At 50.4% G+C, this 14,437-nt stretch overlaps 1 protein-coding gene across 2 annotated transcripts in view; it reads right to left on the bottom strand.

The window, feature by feature from the left end:
• Nucleotides 1–4,901, bottom strand: part of FAM20B (FAM20B glycosaminoglycan xylosylkinase) — a 35,336-nt gene extending 30,435 nt beyond the window's left edge. For both annotated transcript variants that reach the window (XM_070397283.1, XM_070397285.1), the window contains exon 1: nucleotides 4,734–4,901. The gene's annotated coding sequence lies outside the window, so the exon portion shown is untranslated. The remainder of the gene's footprint in view (nucleotides 1–4,733) is intronic.
• Between the last annotated feature and the right edge of the window lie 9,536 nt (nucleotides 4,902–14,437).

The following is a 14,437-nucleotide window of genomic DNA, read 5'->3' as shown; positions in this document are numbered from 1 at the left end:
ATGCAGAAATAGCAATTATGTATACCAATTTTATACACTCAATTCTAAATTGCTGCCTTCTGCATACCCTGCTACCAGCTTTTAAGGCAATACTACTGTCAACCTGGATACTGGGACTGGTGGGACTGGGAGTAAAGATGAGCTGGAAATGCTCCAGGAACACTGGAGATGGTCCAAGACACTGTCCATGAGTGATACAAGACAGGGCTGGAACCAGACTTTCAAGTGGTATTGGCTATGCTTTCTGAAACAAGAACCAATGCTAGTACTTGCACATCACTTTTTTTTTCTACAGAAAGGACTACAGGAACATAAATGCACCTATACATAGTGCAAGTTCACTACCTAAACCAGGGGTGGGGAACCTTTTTTCTGTCAAGGGCCATTTGGATATTTATGATATCATTCATGGGCCATACAAAATTATCAATTTAAAAATTAGCCTGCTATTTTTCAACTGGTCAAACATTTAATTAACTCACCCCTAATGCCTTGGCAGGGCCAGACCCAGTTCCCCACTCCTGATCTAAACCAAGGATAGGAAACAAGAAATAAGTAAAAGGTTTTTGGGCAGCCAAAGTTCACCCATTAACAGGGAAGAGGCTGCACACCCTCATGAAGCCTATTTAGCTGTTTTACATTCAATTGCAGGAGGCAGTTATCTGGGTTGCTACTCCACAGATCAGAAGCTGCAAATTAAAAAGAGGGCAGCAGGGACACTAACAACAGCAAAAGCACAGCTTTCCCACCTCTGAAAGAAGAGACAGATTGACTATAAAAGGCAGATTCAAGAATTCAAAAAGCAGACAGGGCTAACAACCTGCATATTTCAATCACCTCAAAGCCCCACTCCATTACTCTGAGTAATGGATGCCAGGAATGACCTTGAGTCAACAAAACAAAGGTTAAACTATACTGTTTAAAAAGCAAACAAAGCACATAATACATTGTAAGTTTTTTTCCACAAAAAGTATAGTTAAAGTTTTTTTGCACATAATATCTTATTCCCTAACAGTAGTAGACAAATGAGGTACTGCTATATACATAAAGCATGAAGTCAGCATTTGAGAGAAGGAATGATGGACTTCACTGCCTCACCTGTACTTGGTTCTATACACGTTCATCATTTCACATTCCTTGACTTCCTTTTATAAGGTACCCAAATTAATACCCTCCCCTCCATACGGTTACCTTTTCAGAAAGTACAGACCCCACCAAAGTACAAACATACACCAAAGCTTACTATCTCTTTTCCACATCAGCCTCCTTTTCTTATCTTATACTGGGATAACTGACACACCCCCAAGACATCAGGTCCAGAGCCAGGCCTCTTCTCTTTTACTTTTGGGTAAGAAAGATAAAATCGTTGTTAGAGCTTTGCATTATATTCTCTCCTACACTCCTCTAGCAATCATATTGACATTATAAGTTGGTCAGAAGCTAGATTTAGTTGCAAAGTAAGGTCTCCTGTTCCATACCCCAGGTCTGTGCTAATGAATTCCTTGTCCTTGGGAGTAACACAGGCAGTTCAAGGAAGGACAAGAGAGAGAGGTGTAGCATGAAGAGCAGCTGGAGAAGCACCTCAGAGAGGGTTAAGTCTCCTCTCCCACCCCCAATATAAGGGACAAGAAGACGGACAGTCGCAGTCAATGTTACTGGCAATCACCAAGAGCTATAGGTCTATTATTACAAAAATACTGACTACCAATCTAACTTCTCAGTTAGCCTAGGCCAGTGGTCGGCAAACTCATTAGTCAACAGAGCCAAATATCAACAGTACAACGATTGAAATTTCTTTTGAGAGCCAAATTTTTTAAACTTAAACTATATAGGTAGGTACATTGTTATTAACTTAATTAGGGTACTCCTAAGGCTTAGGAAGAGCCACGCTCAAGGGGCCAAAGAGCCGCATGTGGCTCGAGAGCCGCGGTTTGCCGACCACGGGCCTAGGTGGAGAAGGCTGAAGTAAAATCTGTGAAGCTTCACCTCCCGGAGCACCACAGGCTGTTCCCAGGCTGCAGGTGGCTATAACATCACATAATCACACAATCTGATCTCAGAGCAGCTCCAGCAAGTAACACCCTTTACAGAACCCACCTCAACCACATATTTTCAACAGGAATCTGAAACATATTTTTTGGGTTTTTTTTTAAACATAGAAAGAGGAATGAAACAATTTAGTATATGCATTAGAATTTTTCCCTTTCTTCATACTGTTTTCCATTCACTCATTCAACTACCAAATATTTCCTGCACATCTACTATATGCTGTGTACAGTTAGGCTCAGGGAGAAGAGTACCTCAATTACCATCACTATTACAACAACTATAGCGCCTCATTACAACTGTGCTTTCCACCCCATCTACAAACCACCAGCGCTTAGTCCCTGAGTGACGTGACATCAGCTTCAGAAGACTGTCTCCTTTTTACTGTCTGCAACTATGGCCACAGAAAACAGAGCAGCCTTCTGATTCTGTCTGTGACTGCAGCATTTACCAGGAGACAACCACTGTGGTTACTACTGTAAAAAGGTACCAATTCAAGAGCTGAAGTAACTGGCTTCAGGGTTTACACCACTGAAATGGCAGGTCACACAAAGTTTGGGAAGCTGAAGACTGCCCAGCAGGTAAAGGAAAGAGAAACATTCAAGAACTTAAAATTCAGAAAAGATAAAGAGCAGAAGCTTTAAGGCTGTGTGAAAGAGTTAGAGTCTACAAATGGAAATCAAGAGAACAGACTAAAAGTCAAGGAATCAGCAATTCAATATGAAATAATTCTATGACATAAGGATTAGATGACAGCCCTGGCCAGTGTGGCTCAGCTGGTTGGAGCGTTGTCCCGCACACCAAAAGGTCCCGGGTTTGATTCCCCGTCAAGGCACATACCTAGGTTTCAGGTTTAGTTCCCATGGGTATGTTTGGGAGGCAAATGATTGATGTTTCTCCCTCTCTTCCTTCCCCTCTCTCTAAAAAAATCAATGAAGATGTCCTTGGGTGAGAATTTAAAAAAAGAGAATTAGATAGGAACAGTAAACAATGATTTGTTTATTCCCTAATTCAAAGTACCTAGAAAGAAAAGCAGAGCCACGTGTTCTCAAGTTCTCATTCTAACCTATTCATAGCTATCATCCTACTGGTTCCGGAGAAACACACAGAACAAACGAATGTCACATTTTCACCAGCCACGCTGAAGGAATGCTACGAGCTCCAAGGCTTCTCCATCACCCTTTACCGCCACCCATTCCTATCACTGCCCTTTACCGTGAGGCTGAGAGTCTGAATTCCCTGCCTCTGCTTTTTTCACTCTTTGATAAGCACTTTCAAATGCAGAAGGCCCGCCTGCGCACTGAGTACACTGCATGGTCCCAGGGGCCAAAGTCCAACACCCTCAAACTCTAGAAAAGTTACTTAAAACAAAACGTTAACTTTAAATCTACCTCGGATTGGCTCTGCGTCTAGGCAAGGAACTTCGCTCCTTTACACCTGTTCCCGGGTTTCGGAAAGACATGTCTTGAGGATGACAATACCCAGTACGTGGCGCGCTCTCGGGCTTGGCTCCAAGGTCCCGCCTAAGCTCCGGGAATGTGTGCGATGCACACACACACGCGGAGGCAGCGAACCCAGCGGAGGGAAATGTAGGCGTGAATTTACAGCTCAAGGAGAACAGGAATAACCGGCCAACCGCAGTCTTCATGACTGCATGACATGTGCATCGAGTCCTCCGAGCCAGCAGCCAAAGGGTCCCACCATGCCTACTTCCCTTTCCAGGGGAGAAACCACACCTCCGGGGAGAGACCGGCTGGGTGGGCACGACCCTGACACCTGGCTCTGGACCCCGCTCCGGCGCATCGGCATCTCTCCTTCCCCCGAACGATCAACTCCTCGGCCGGGGGCCCCCAGGGCGATGCGGCCACTGGGGGACCAAGATCTCCGGAATGACCAGCCCCAGCCGTGCCCCGTCCTCTCGGCTTTCCCTCCAACTTCCTTCCACCCCTTCCTTTCCCCCCGGGAGCCTCGCAGGGAACAGACGCCCGGTTAGAACTCAACTCCCATCAAACCCCCAAAACCAAGGACGCAGCCTGACAAGCGCTCACATTCATCCACGGCAACGTTTCAGGCTTTCTCTCGAGGGCGGGGCCATCACACCCGGAAGTGCAATCGCAAGCGCGCCCGCTCCGGACTCGGAGACCGTCTCACCCCCCGTACATCGCTCCCGACCTGAGGAGAACGCGGCCGGGGCACAGCGACCCCGCCTGCGGCCTGCGGGTCACTCGCGTTTCCCGGCCACGAGGTGGGCCCAGGGGTGCACGATCCTCTCCGGGCGCCCCCACCCCCCGCAACTGGCCCCCGAGGGGACATGAGGGCGGCACTGGTGCCAATCGCCTCAGGTGACCGTGTCCGGCACACGGGGGTTGGCCACTAGGAGGACCCCCCCCCCCCCAGGCGTCCCCAGGTAAGGCCGGCGCCGCAGGCGAGCCGAGGACACTCGGGCCGAGGCCACGTCCCGTCAACCGCCACCGCCCGCAGGACCCGGGGCGACGCGGCCGGAGCCCAGGCCGCTCTCCCGCGGGGACCACTCAGCACACGCGCCGAGCTCCCTGGGGAGGCGCCCCGGCCCCGCGTGCCACGCACCGTGCGCCGCCCGCACTTTCCCGCCAGCAAGGCCAGGGGCAGCGCCGGGGCCACGGGTCACGCAACCCCCGCCCCCCTCACGTTGCCCTCCAGCCGCTCACCTGCGGGGGCCCTAGGCTCGCTCCGTGGCCGCCCTGCGCCGCGCGCTGCAGCCCCCGCCGCCCCCGCCACCTCCGGGGAGGGGCCGCCCCACGCAGCGCTCACCGGCCCCAGCCGCCAGCACCGCTGCTGCCGCCACTGCGGCTCCCACCCACCCCCGGCCCGGCCATTCCCCGGGCCTCTCCCTGCGCTGAGCCGGCGGTCCCACCCCCACCCCCTGCCTCTCCGGCTCCCCGACCGTTGGTACCGTCCTAGCGTAACGCCTGCCTCTCGACCAATCCGAGGGCTCACTCCTCGAGGCCCCGCCCCTGCCCTCCGGTGGGCGGGGCTCCAGGCTCCGCTCGGGACCGCCCCCCTTAACCCTTTCAGTCCTGGGCCGGCCGCGGCCAGCCTGCTCTCCTCCTCCTCCGTCGCCCTGCCAGCCGCCTGCCGACAGAAAGTGGCCTCTGGCTTCTCCGGCTTTCTCTGTCCTGCTTTCCCGAAGCAGCAATGGGACTGCGAGCTGGGAGGCCCTCAGGTCAAGTTCCGTTTTGTGGGAAGCAATTTCCCTCCTCCTCCTGCCCTTTTCGTTTGCATGGACTTCTGCCCACCTAAATGCATCCCCTTGCCCAAGAGACCGGCCTTCCCCCAGGGAGCTCAAATCGCTCTTCCTTCGGACCCGAGCAAAGCTCCCTGCTACGGTTAGTTGCATGTGACGAAATTGTGATTCGCTTACTGCAGTATTAGTTGTTTAACGTCTGTCTCCTGCAACGGACTGTAAGCCCCGAGAGGGCTGGGCGGTCCTGGGTCCCCAGTGCTAGACACACCCGGTAGGTAGGCTCTCCCTGAACGGCCTGAAAGGTTCTCCCTGCCCTCCAGCTGTTTCTTGTGCACTGACTCCACGCAGAGCATCCACTGTGCCATGCACCCACGCATTTATCCGCCCCACACTAAGCTTGGGCTGAGTGTTCCTGCCACTGAAATATTATCATTCATGTAGCAACACATCATGGCCTAAGATAGTGGTTCTCAACCTTCCTAATGCCGCGACCCTTTAATACAGTTCCTCATGTTGTGGTGACCCCCGATTTCATTGTTACATATTGAACATAATTAAAGCATAGTGATTAATCACAAAAACAATATCTAATTATATATGTGTTTTCCGATGGTCTTAGGCGACCCCTGTGAAAGGGTCATTCAACCCCCAAAGGGGTCGCGACCCACAGGTTGAGAACCGCTGGCCTAAGATGTGTGATGGGAAGACAGAGCCTTCAGACCCTTTCAGCCTCCATGGTTCATTTAAGCCACGGAGAGTGGTGGGAAAAGTCCTCCTTACAGGCTGTGCCCTAACCCTCTCAGAGGATCGGTTTCCTCATCCGGAAAATGGGAGTTAATCCTAGGCCTTACTTCACAAGGTTGTTTCAGGACTAACTGCAGAAATGGGAGCACTTCTCTCAGAAGATCCTAGAGATCCTTGACACCAGCCCCAGGCAGTCCATTTAGGGAGGCAGCCCTCCTGCCGAAACCATGAATTACTGTGAGGAGCACACAGTCAAAGGCAGGGGGAGTTGTCCCAGCCTTTTACTGAAAGGCCTGAAAAGGTTTGGGCGTCATTCTCTGCCCAGGGAGCACATAATTCTTGGCAAAAGGAGCTGGATGGTAATGAGTCTTCCTTATTTCTCTGCACGGGAACATGGGTTGGCCTGCAGTCAGCTAATCTCCCTGAACCTTGTTCACTTGATGTTCAGATCATAAAGCAAAAGGGCACATCGGCAGTTCCTCTAAGACGCATCACCCCAACGGTCTCTCCTTTCTTATCTGTCATGGACAAAGTCAGCGAGGCCGGGGAGAAGGCCAGTGCGTCCTGCAGCCCGAGTTTGCTAGTGATCCCTCCTTTTAAGGATATTCCGAGAGAATGGTTTACGGTTTCCACTCCAGTGCTTAATTTCACATCCGTCAAATCCTCTATCCACCCCACACGCTGCAGGACAGACACCTTCCCCTCTTCCTTCCTCAGAGGAGAGCCATGGATTCCGGAGCCTCTGAGTCAAAGGCTTTCAGACAGCAGAACTGCCCTGCCCCCAAGTGTCCCCTTCACTAGGCCACGTTCTCCAGGCTCTGAGTGTACACACAGCACCAGCACAGTGCCAGACACTCCAGGATGTCGGTTTCTGCCCTCTCCTCCTGTGATGGGCCCATTTCCCAACCAATCGGCAGTCAATGTAGTCTAGGTATTGTGGGGGGTGCGATTGCTTGAGAAGGGGACTCTGCCTTCAAGGAGCTAGCATGATAGCACTCAGGAAGCAGCTGCAAGGAATACGGGGGTGTAAGTTACGCAGTACAGACTCTGTGATGACTGGGAGAATTCGGGTCTAGGAAGTTAGTGTGGGCTGGTACCACCAGGGAGGGAGGACAGGTGAGCAGACTCTGGGTGGGAGGAGAGAGGGACAATATGAACCAAAGGTAGGCAGTGCTAGGTAAACTTGAAGACAGACACACTCAGCAGATGATACATGATGGGAGAGTTGTTCCTCCCTCCCTCCCTCCCTCCCCCCCCTCCCTCCCCTCCCTTCCATCCTTCATTCAGTGAATATCTACCAAGTGCTACACATTGAGCAAAGACAAGGAAGGCCTGGCCCTTATCCTGAGATGCTTACAGTCTAGCGCTGACAAACAGAATGGAAGGTCAGGCAGAGCCCCCATTAGGAAGGTCTGAGCACTTTGCCAAGACTTGCATGATGCCTCCTTCACAACTCATGTGCTGTATTGTGCTTCTAGCCACCCTTGTCTAATCTCCCCCTTTCCCTCTCTTGTCCTTGTCCCCAAACTGCAAGGCTCTTAAAGACCGGTCTGCCGAAACAGGTTTGGCTCAGTGGATAGAGCGTCGGCCTGCGGACTGAAGGGTCCCAGGTTCGATTCTGGTCGGGGGCATGTGCCTTGGTTGCGGGCACATCCCCAGTGGGAGATGTGCAGGAGGCAGCTGATCGATGTTTCTCTCTCATCGATGTTTCTAACTCTCTATCTCTCTCCCTCCCTCTCTGTAAAAAATCAATAAAATATATTTTTTTAAAAAGAGGCTGGTCTGACTTCACTTCAGCATTATCTCCACCCGTGGGGTGCCTCATGCAGGGACCTTCCTTGCACTGCGGTGTTGAAGTGCATCGAGTCAAAATCAGAGCAGGAATCTGGCTGCCCCCCCTCAGCCAAGGGCGATGCACACAGGTCCTCAGCAGAGGATCCAGTGCAGAACCCTCCAGGGCCTGCTGAATCCAATGGCCACTCCTCTGCTCGGCACTTCGGGCCAGTCCACTTTTCCAGGCCCATTTTCTGCTAATTCCTTACCCTCCACCCTAAAGGGCTCACTTACTCTCAGAAGCCAGCTTCCCCTCCCCCCGCCCCCCGCCACTAATGATTGTGTTAGAGCAGGGGTCCTCAACTTTTTAAACAGGGGGCCAGTTCACTGTCCCTCAGACCGTTGGAGGGCCGGACTATAGTTTAAAAAAGAACTATGAACAAATTCCTATGCACTCTGCACATCTTATTTTGAAGTAAAAAAACAAAACGGGAACAAATACAATATTTGTATTTGCATGTGGCCCGCGGGCCCGTAGTTTGAGGACCCCTGTGTTAGAGTCTTCCTCTGGAAACTCCACCTTACCCCACCTCCAACTCCACCTGTGAAAAACATGACATAGATCTCAAATGCCATTTGCTCATGAAGCCCTTTCCTGGCCTTCCTTTCTAACTGTGGTTTCTTTCCTGGGCGTCTGCACCTCAGTCCCTTGTTTGCACCTCTTGTAGGTTGTATTTCCTTCTCGGCCCCTTCATCATTGTAAGCATTTTCCTTAAATTGTTTCAGAATTTCCAGTTTTCTGACAATTTGTCAAGTACTAGGACTCGGATAACAGTCCAGCAATAGGCAAGGTCTGTGGGGAATATTGTCTCAAGATGGCTGCACACACGAATGAACACACACACACAAACACCCTCCTTTTAAGAAAATACACCCACGACGATGGATCTTACTGAAACTAGTGAATTCTGCATCAAGAGAATTGAAGGGAGCGGGTACCACCAGGGAAGGAGGACAGGTGAGCCAAATCCGGGTGGGAGGAGAGCGCATGCTGTTCTAGGGTGTAGGAGCCTGGGAGAAGGTGAGGGGACATTAGTGAGTGAAGGAGCATACCTGTCCCTTCCCTGCTAGGAGCACTGAGTAAGGATGCGGAAGTGGCTGAACTAAAGTCACAGCATCATTCATTGTGGTGCCTGTGTACCTGTTTAGTGACGTTAGTCAGTAGTAGGTAGGTTATTCTCAGGCAATTCACTTCTTTACAAGTTTGAGGAAAGTATTGCTTATATAAAAACATTTGATTCTTGTGGCTTTTCCTAGTGCCTATTTGATACTCATGTGGCACGTTAAAGGGAGGGATAGCGGGGGAGGGATTGCTCCCTGGTTAGGTCTAACGGGTGGTGGGGATGAAGTGGGGGAGGGGGAGAAAAGGGTTATTGTCAGGGGATGGACAGTTGTTGTCAGAATGTTGCTTTTAAAAAGTGCTGACAGGAGGAAACCAACCAACCTCAAACACACCAACAAAAGCAGTTCAATGCCCTCCTTTCAACGACCTCCGAGTAATCAAAGTAATCAGGTGGCACGCAGGGATGTAGTGGCCTTGGATTTGGTCCAGTCCCCTCAAGTTGCTGATGTAGAAACAGGTCCGGAGTTGAAGTTAACCCGCCCAGAGAAGAACAACTGGTTAGCGTAGGATCAGAGCTAGAGATTGGATTCCAAGTCCAGTCCTGCCTCCTGGTACCTACCGGATGGGCTCTCTGATACCCTAGGGTCACCTTCTCTCCTCGCCCAGGCCTCCTTATCAGAAAGGAGCCGTGTCTCCCTGGATCTGGCTAGTGATGAACTCTCTCAGCAGAACATATGGCTCTTACTATACGGGGTGGACACTAGAATATGAGGATAGCAGCCACCACACACTCCAGCTGAGACAGAGTGCCAAGAAACGCGCAACCCCCCCCCCCCCCCGCCCCCCACCACCAACCCGGAGCTGAGATCCAGACGCCTGGAGAGGGCACAGCCATCCGCATGCACCAGGGTGGTGTCCTCTCCAGCAGAGGCAAGTCCTCATGAGCCAGGCGGTGCCCTCTCTGGATCCTCAGCTCTGGGCGTGGAGGGGAGGGTCTTCCTTGGCGCTCTGTCTCAGCTGGGGCAGGCGGTGGCTGCTATTCTTGTATTCTAGAAACTTCTATTCACTTTTTACTAGCTAATCCCTCCTGACTCCAATCCACTGTTACAGTTAATAATCCTTGGTATTGAACTTTCTCTGTTCAAATACTGACTAGTTTTTATTTCCTGATTAGACCCTGATGGATATAGTCCTTTTCTGATTAGCTTTTGGGTGCCTTTTTAAAAAGTTTTCATCTGTTTAATTTTCTCCATTGTTATTATTTCAGTACAAAAAGCTCTGCCAGTTGGCTCTCGCTCCTCTTTACAAATTGAAGCATTATTTCTAACAATCTCACCCTCTTTAAGAAATCCTTCCTTGGAGCTTCCCGACTTGTGTGCCCTTCATGCCTGGCCTGCCTTCACGGCACGTTGGAAATCTCCTGGGACTCTCCTGTGTGCGTCCCAGTCAGCCAAGTGATCCTGAATTTTGTCATTTTTGTCTCCTCGTTCTTCCTTCCTGTCTTTGCAGGTGTTTGCCTTTAAAAAATACCCTTTGAGGCCTTAGTGACAGGCTCGGGTTTATGTTTCTTTAGTCTTGCTTTAAAGCAAATTTTAATTAACTTGTTATCCTTTGTGGAGAGTCTATATTTATTAATATCACTACTAAGATTCTCATAAGGAAATGGTTTTATTTAGGGGAAAAATTCTTTTGTTTTAGTGAGGTTTGGGGAGGAACCAAAAAAAGCACACACGTGTTTATTCGAGCAACTTGCCATATTATTACTTGTCCTTTTACTGCAATGGTTCCTTAAACTACTGTAACATTTAAAAAGCTTTTTGGTATTCTATGCTGAGGATCTACCGTGATTTATTCAGCAGGTTTCCATTTGTTGTACATTTAGGTTATTTGCATTCATTTGCCACTGAGAAATTTTTATAAGGGTCATGGGGCAGACCCGTGTAACAGGCAGCTTGTCACATACACAGAACAGCTACACACTCAGAGGCTCTGGAGAATCTGTGAGCCACTGGATTTATCTTCTTTGATGCCCCATCCAGCTGCCAAGGGCAGAGCACCCTGCCCGTCTTCTCAGCTGGCTAAGCGGCAGCTTACCCAAGAAAAGATGAAGTTCATGGTCTTCAACTTGTCTTCAGTTTCTCCTTGTCCCCCTTCTTCTCTATTTTAAGAATGTTACTCCTAATTTTGCCTTCAATATACGAAAAAACCTATTACTGGTTTCACTTGCATGCAACTAAACAGTGTGCTGATGAGTAATTTTATGCCTCTGAGTTAGTCTCATACCATGACACACAAAGTTTCTGTGCTCGCTCTCCCACCTAAACCACGTGCTCACCCAGCACCGTCTTCCGCGGAGAAATCAGGCCCTCACCTCTGGTGGGTGCCCTGCACCATCCAGGCTCATCGGGCTGCAGCACATGCGTGGGGGAGAGTAGCCTTCAGCCTCTCCGGTTATAACACGCCCCCAATAACGACCCAGCGACACAGAAATCAACAGAGGCGACTCAACGGAAAGCTAAGTTCTGGAGAAACTTCCAAGGGAAGTGAAAAGAATTTGGACCCTTCAAGCCCTTACCCGCCTCCATCCGCAAACACAGACTGGCAATTCACAAGTCAGTGCAAGGTTTTCCACATCCAACGGTTTGGAGGAATGAGAAAAAAAAAAAAAAGTCAGAAGTAAAGCCCGCCGTACAGTGCCTTTCCTTGTCCTTTGTGAAGCTCAAAAGAGCCGCAAGTAACAACATGCTCCTTCTGAGCTGAAGCCGACAGGGGCCGAGGCGCCCCAGGACAGTGCCCCTTTCATGGGTGTGGGTGAAGACTGGGCTTATTCATAGAACTTGCTGGGCTGTTAGACACACCCTTTCTGGGCGCTGCTTGAGCACCCCAGGGCTGACCTCTAGAGGGCAGTAAGGGGCCCGCTTCCGAAGGGCCTTCCTCTGGAGGAGCACCCTGAGGCTGAAAGCCTGTACGTCCTTGGATGTGTCGCTCTAGCTAGGCTTTCGACCCACGTTTCCCGAGATGCTGCCAGGTGCCAGGCCTGGGAACAGGGCACCGGCTCGTGATGAGACAGACACGCGCGCCCGGAACCACGAGACTCTTTTCCATGCCTCCGGCTCATGTAATACACACCCACCCGCCGGCTATCTGTGCCAGCTCAAACAGAAGGGGGGCGCGCAGGGGAGCCCGTCGGGTTAGAAGAGGATAGCCAAGGAAATGGACCCAGCAGTTTCTTCTTAGCATGCACCCTAATGAATAAAGCCAAAATTTCCAAAGGTGCTCTTATTCATGTACCTAAGATTGAGAAAATACCAGTTTTCCATATTAAATATGTCACCACCCTTAAAAATGTTTTTCTTATTTTCTTGTTATGTCGAGGTGGGGGAGGTACTGGTGGGGGTTGTAGGAGGCAGCTAAAGCCCCCCCCCACCCCCACCCCCCCCTCGGGCTGTCTCTCACCAGGCCCTACATTAGGCGCCAAGAGTGGCATCTAATACTGTCCCTGCTGTGGAGGGGGTTACTGTGTCCGGGGAGTCAGCACACACATTTAAAAAACTGCAATACAGGTAATGAGTGCTGCTTATTAATCCACCCACTGGATCACTCTGTCATTGTTTATTGAGCACCTCCTGTGAGCCAGCCACAGTCCTGGGCCCTGAGAGTGAGAGTCCTTGTTCCCTGGATGCACAGCGCAGGGAGACCGTAGGAGTAGAAGTTGCCTGATGAAATACAGGATGGCCAGCGACATCGGAATTTCAGAAAATCAAAGCGCAAGTTTTTAGTATGTGTGTGTCTCCCGCAGTATTTTGATTGATGATGTCTGCCAGCCCTTCTTAGAAGGAGGCCAAGTGCCAGGGAACCCAGAGGGAGAAGGACTCCCTCCAGGTCCCTGCTGCAGTGGCATCTCCTCCCCGAAGCCCCCATGACCATCCCTGCACCTGAGCTATTCTGCAAGGATGGTGTGCACCTGTGTGTTTACCATCAGTCTCGCCCAGGAGGATAAAAGCTCCTCCCAGTCAGGGTCCTTTTCCATCCTATTCGTGGTCCCAGTTCCCAGCGAGTCAGTGTGTAGTCACCGATGGTTGAGTCAATGATTATTCCTGGGGAGACGGGAGGAGGGCATGGGGGGTCAGGGAAGGCGTCACAGGGGGGATCATTGGAGTAGGGGCTCAGAGAAGCACATGCGCTGAGGAGTGAAGGACATGACCTTGTGGGGAACGGTGGGTGCTCTATACGACCAAGGCTGACTGACTGAAGGCCCTAACCCTGCCATTCCCTAAACCCCCGGTGGTCCATGAGGTCTGGAAGGTTGGTGTCCACGGCAGCTCACTCACTGGGAGGAGCCCTGGATGTAACTGGTGACACGTTTTCCTCTGTGCCCTCAAAGGGGCTCAGAGCAAATGACCTCAGAGCAAATTCTCCCTCAGGGAGTCGTGGGGGTGGCTTGGCCGTTTCTGAGTGGTAATGTCTGCGGATTAAAGAGCAAACACACAGGGATGGGCAATGCGCGAATGGCGTTTCACAGGATAATTCCGAAGGCGTGGGAACAGTGGGGTAGGAAATGAAGCTCCTGGTGTCTGCTCTGAGCCAGGCCCTGTCTTATTCCCTGAAGGCCTCTACCATCGTCCTACTTGAGCTCAGAGGAGCGAAAACCAGGTTCCAAGAGGAGAAGGCAGAGTTTTAGCGGGGATTTTCTTTTATTAAAAAATTTAAATTCACACACAATAAAAGCCACTCTTTTTTTGGTGACAGTGTATGCGTTTTTATACACATACAGATTTCTGTAGCCACCGCCTTCGACAGGATACAGAACAGCTCCTTTACCCCAAAAGATTTCTCTCATGCTGCCCCTTTTGTATTCCGACCTTTCCCCTTTCCCTAAACTCTGGCAACGACTGATCTGTTGTCTCTTCCGATATTTTTATCTTTTCCAGAGTCATATAAACGGAATCATGTAGTATGTAAACTTTCAAGATTGAGTTTTCACTCAGCACAATGCACTTGAGAGTCCACCGTGTATGTATGTGTGTGTGTATATATGTGTGTATGTGTGTGTATGTGTACGTGTGTATGTATGTGTATGTGTGTGATTCAGCACCTACTTTGAGTGAGACACTGTGCTAGGGATTGTCATACAGAAAAGAGGAGGCATTGGGCCCGTCCTCAAGAATTGTACACTTAGTGCAGCAGTTCTCAACCTGTGGGTCACGACCCCTTTGGCGGTCGAACGACCCTCTCACAGGGGTCGCCTAAGGCTATCCTGCGTATCAGATATAAAATAAATATCAAAAATTACGATTCATAACAGTAGCAACATTACAGTTATCAAGTAGCAACGAAAATAATTTTATGGTTGGATCACAACATGAGGAACTGTATTTAAAGGGCCAGAAGGTTGAGAACCACTGGCTTAGTGGAAGCCAGTCAGCTTTGAACGCGAGATCACAGCTACATAAGTCTTGCCATTCTGGGTCAAAGATGTGCCGACAAAGAAGTTTGTTGCCTTTCTTGTTGTCAACCTCCGAGGTGAT

Source organism: Myotis yumanensis, unplaced genomic scaffold (genome assembly GCF_028538775.1).
Source record: "Myotis yumanensis isolate MYYU_CA2020_CCGP unplaced genomic scaffold, mMyoYum1.0.hap1 SCAF_17, whole genome shotgun sequence".
In the NCBI taxonomy this organism is placed as follows: Eukaryota; Metazoa; Chordata; class Mammalia; order Chiroptera; family Vespertilionidae; genus Myotis; species Myotis yumanensis.
This window is presented reverse-complemented; position numbering and strand designations above follow the sequence as displayed.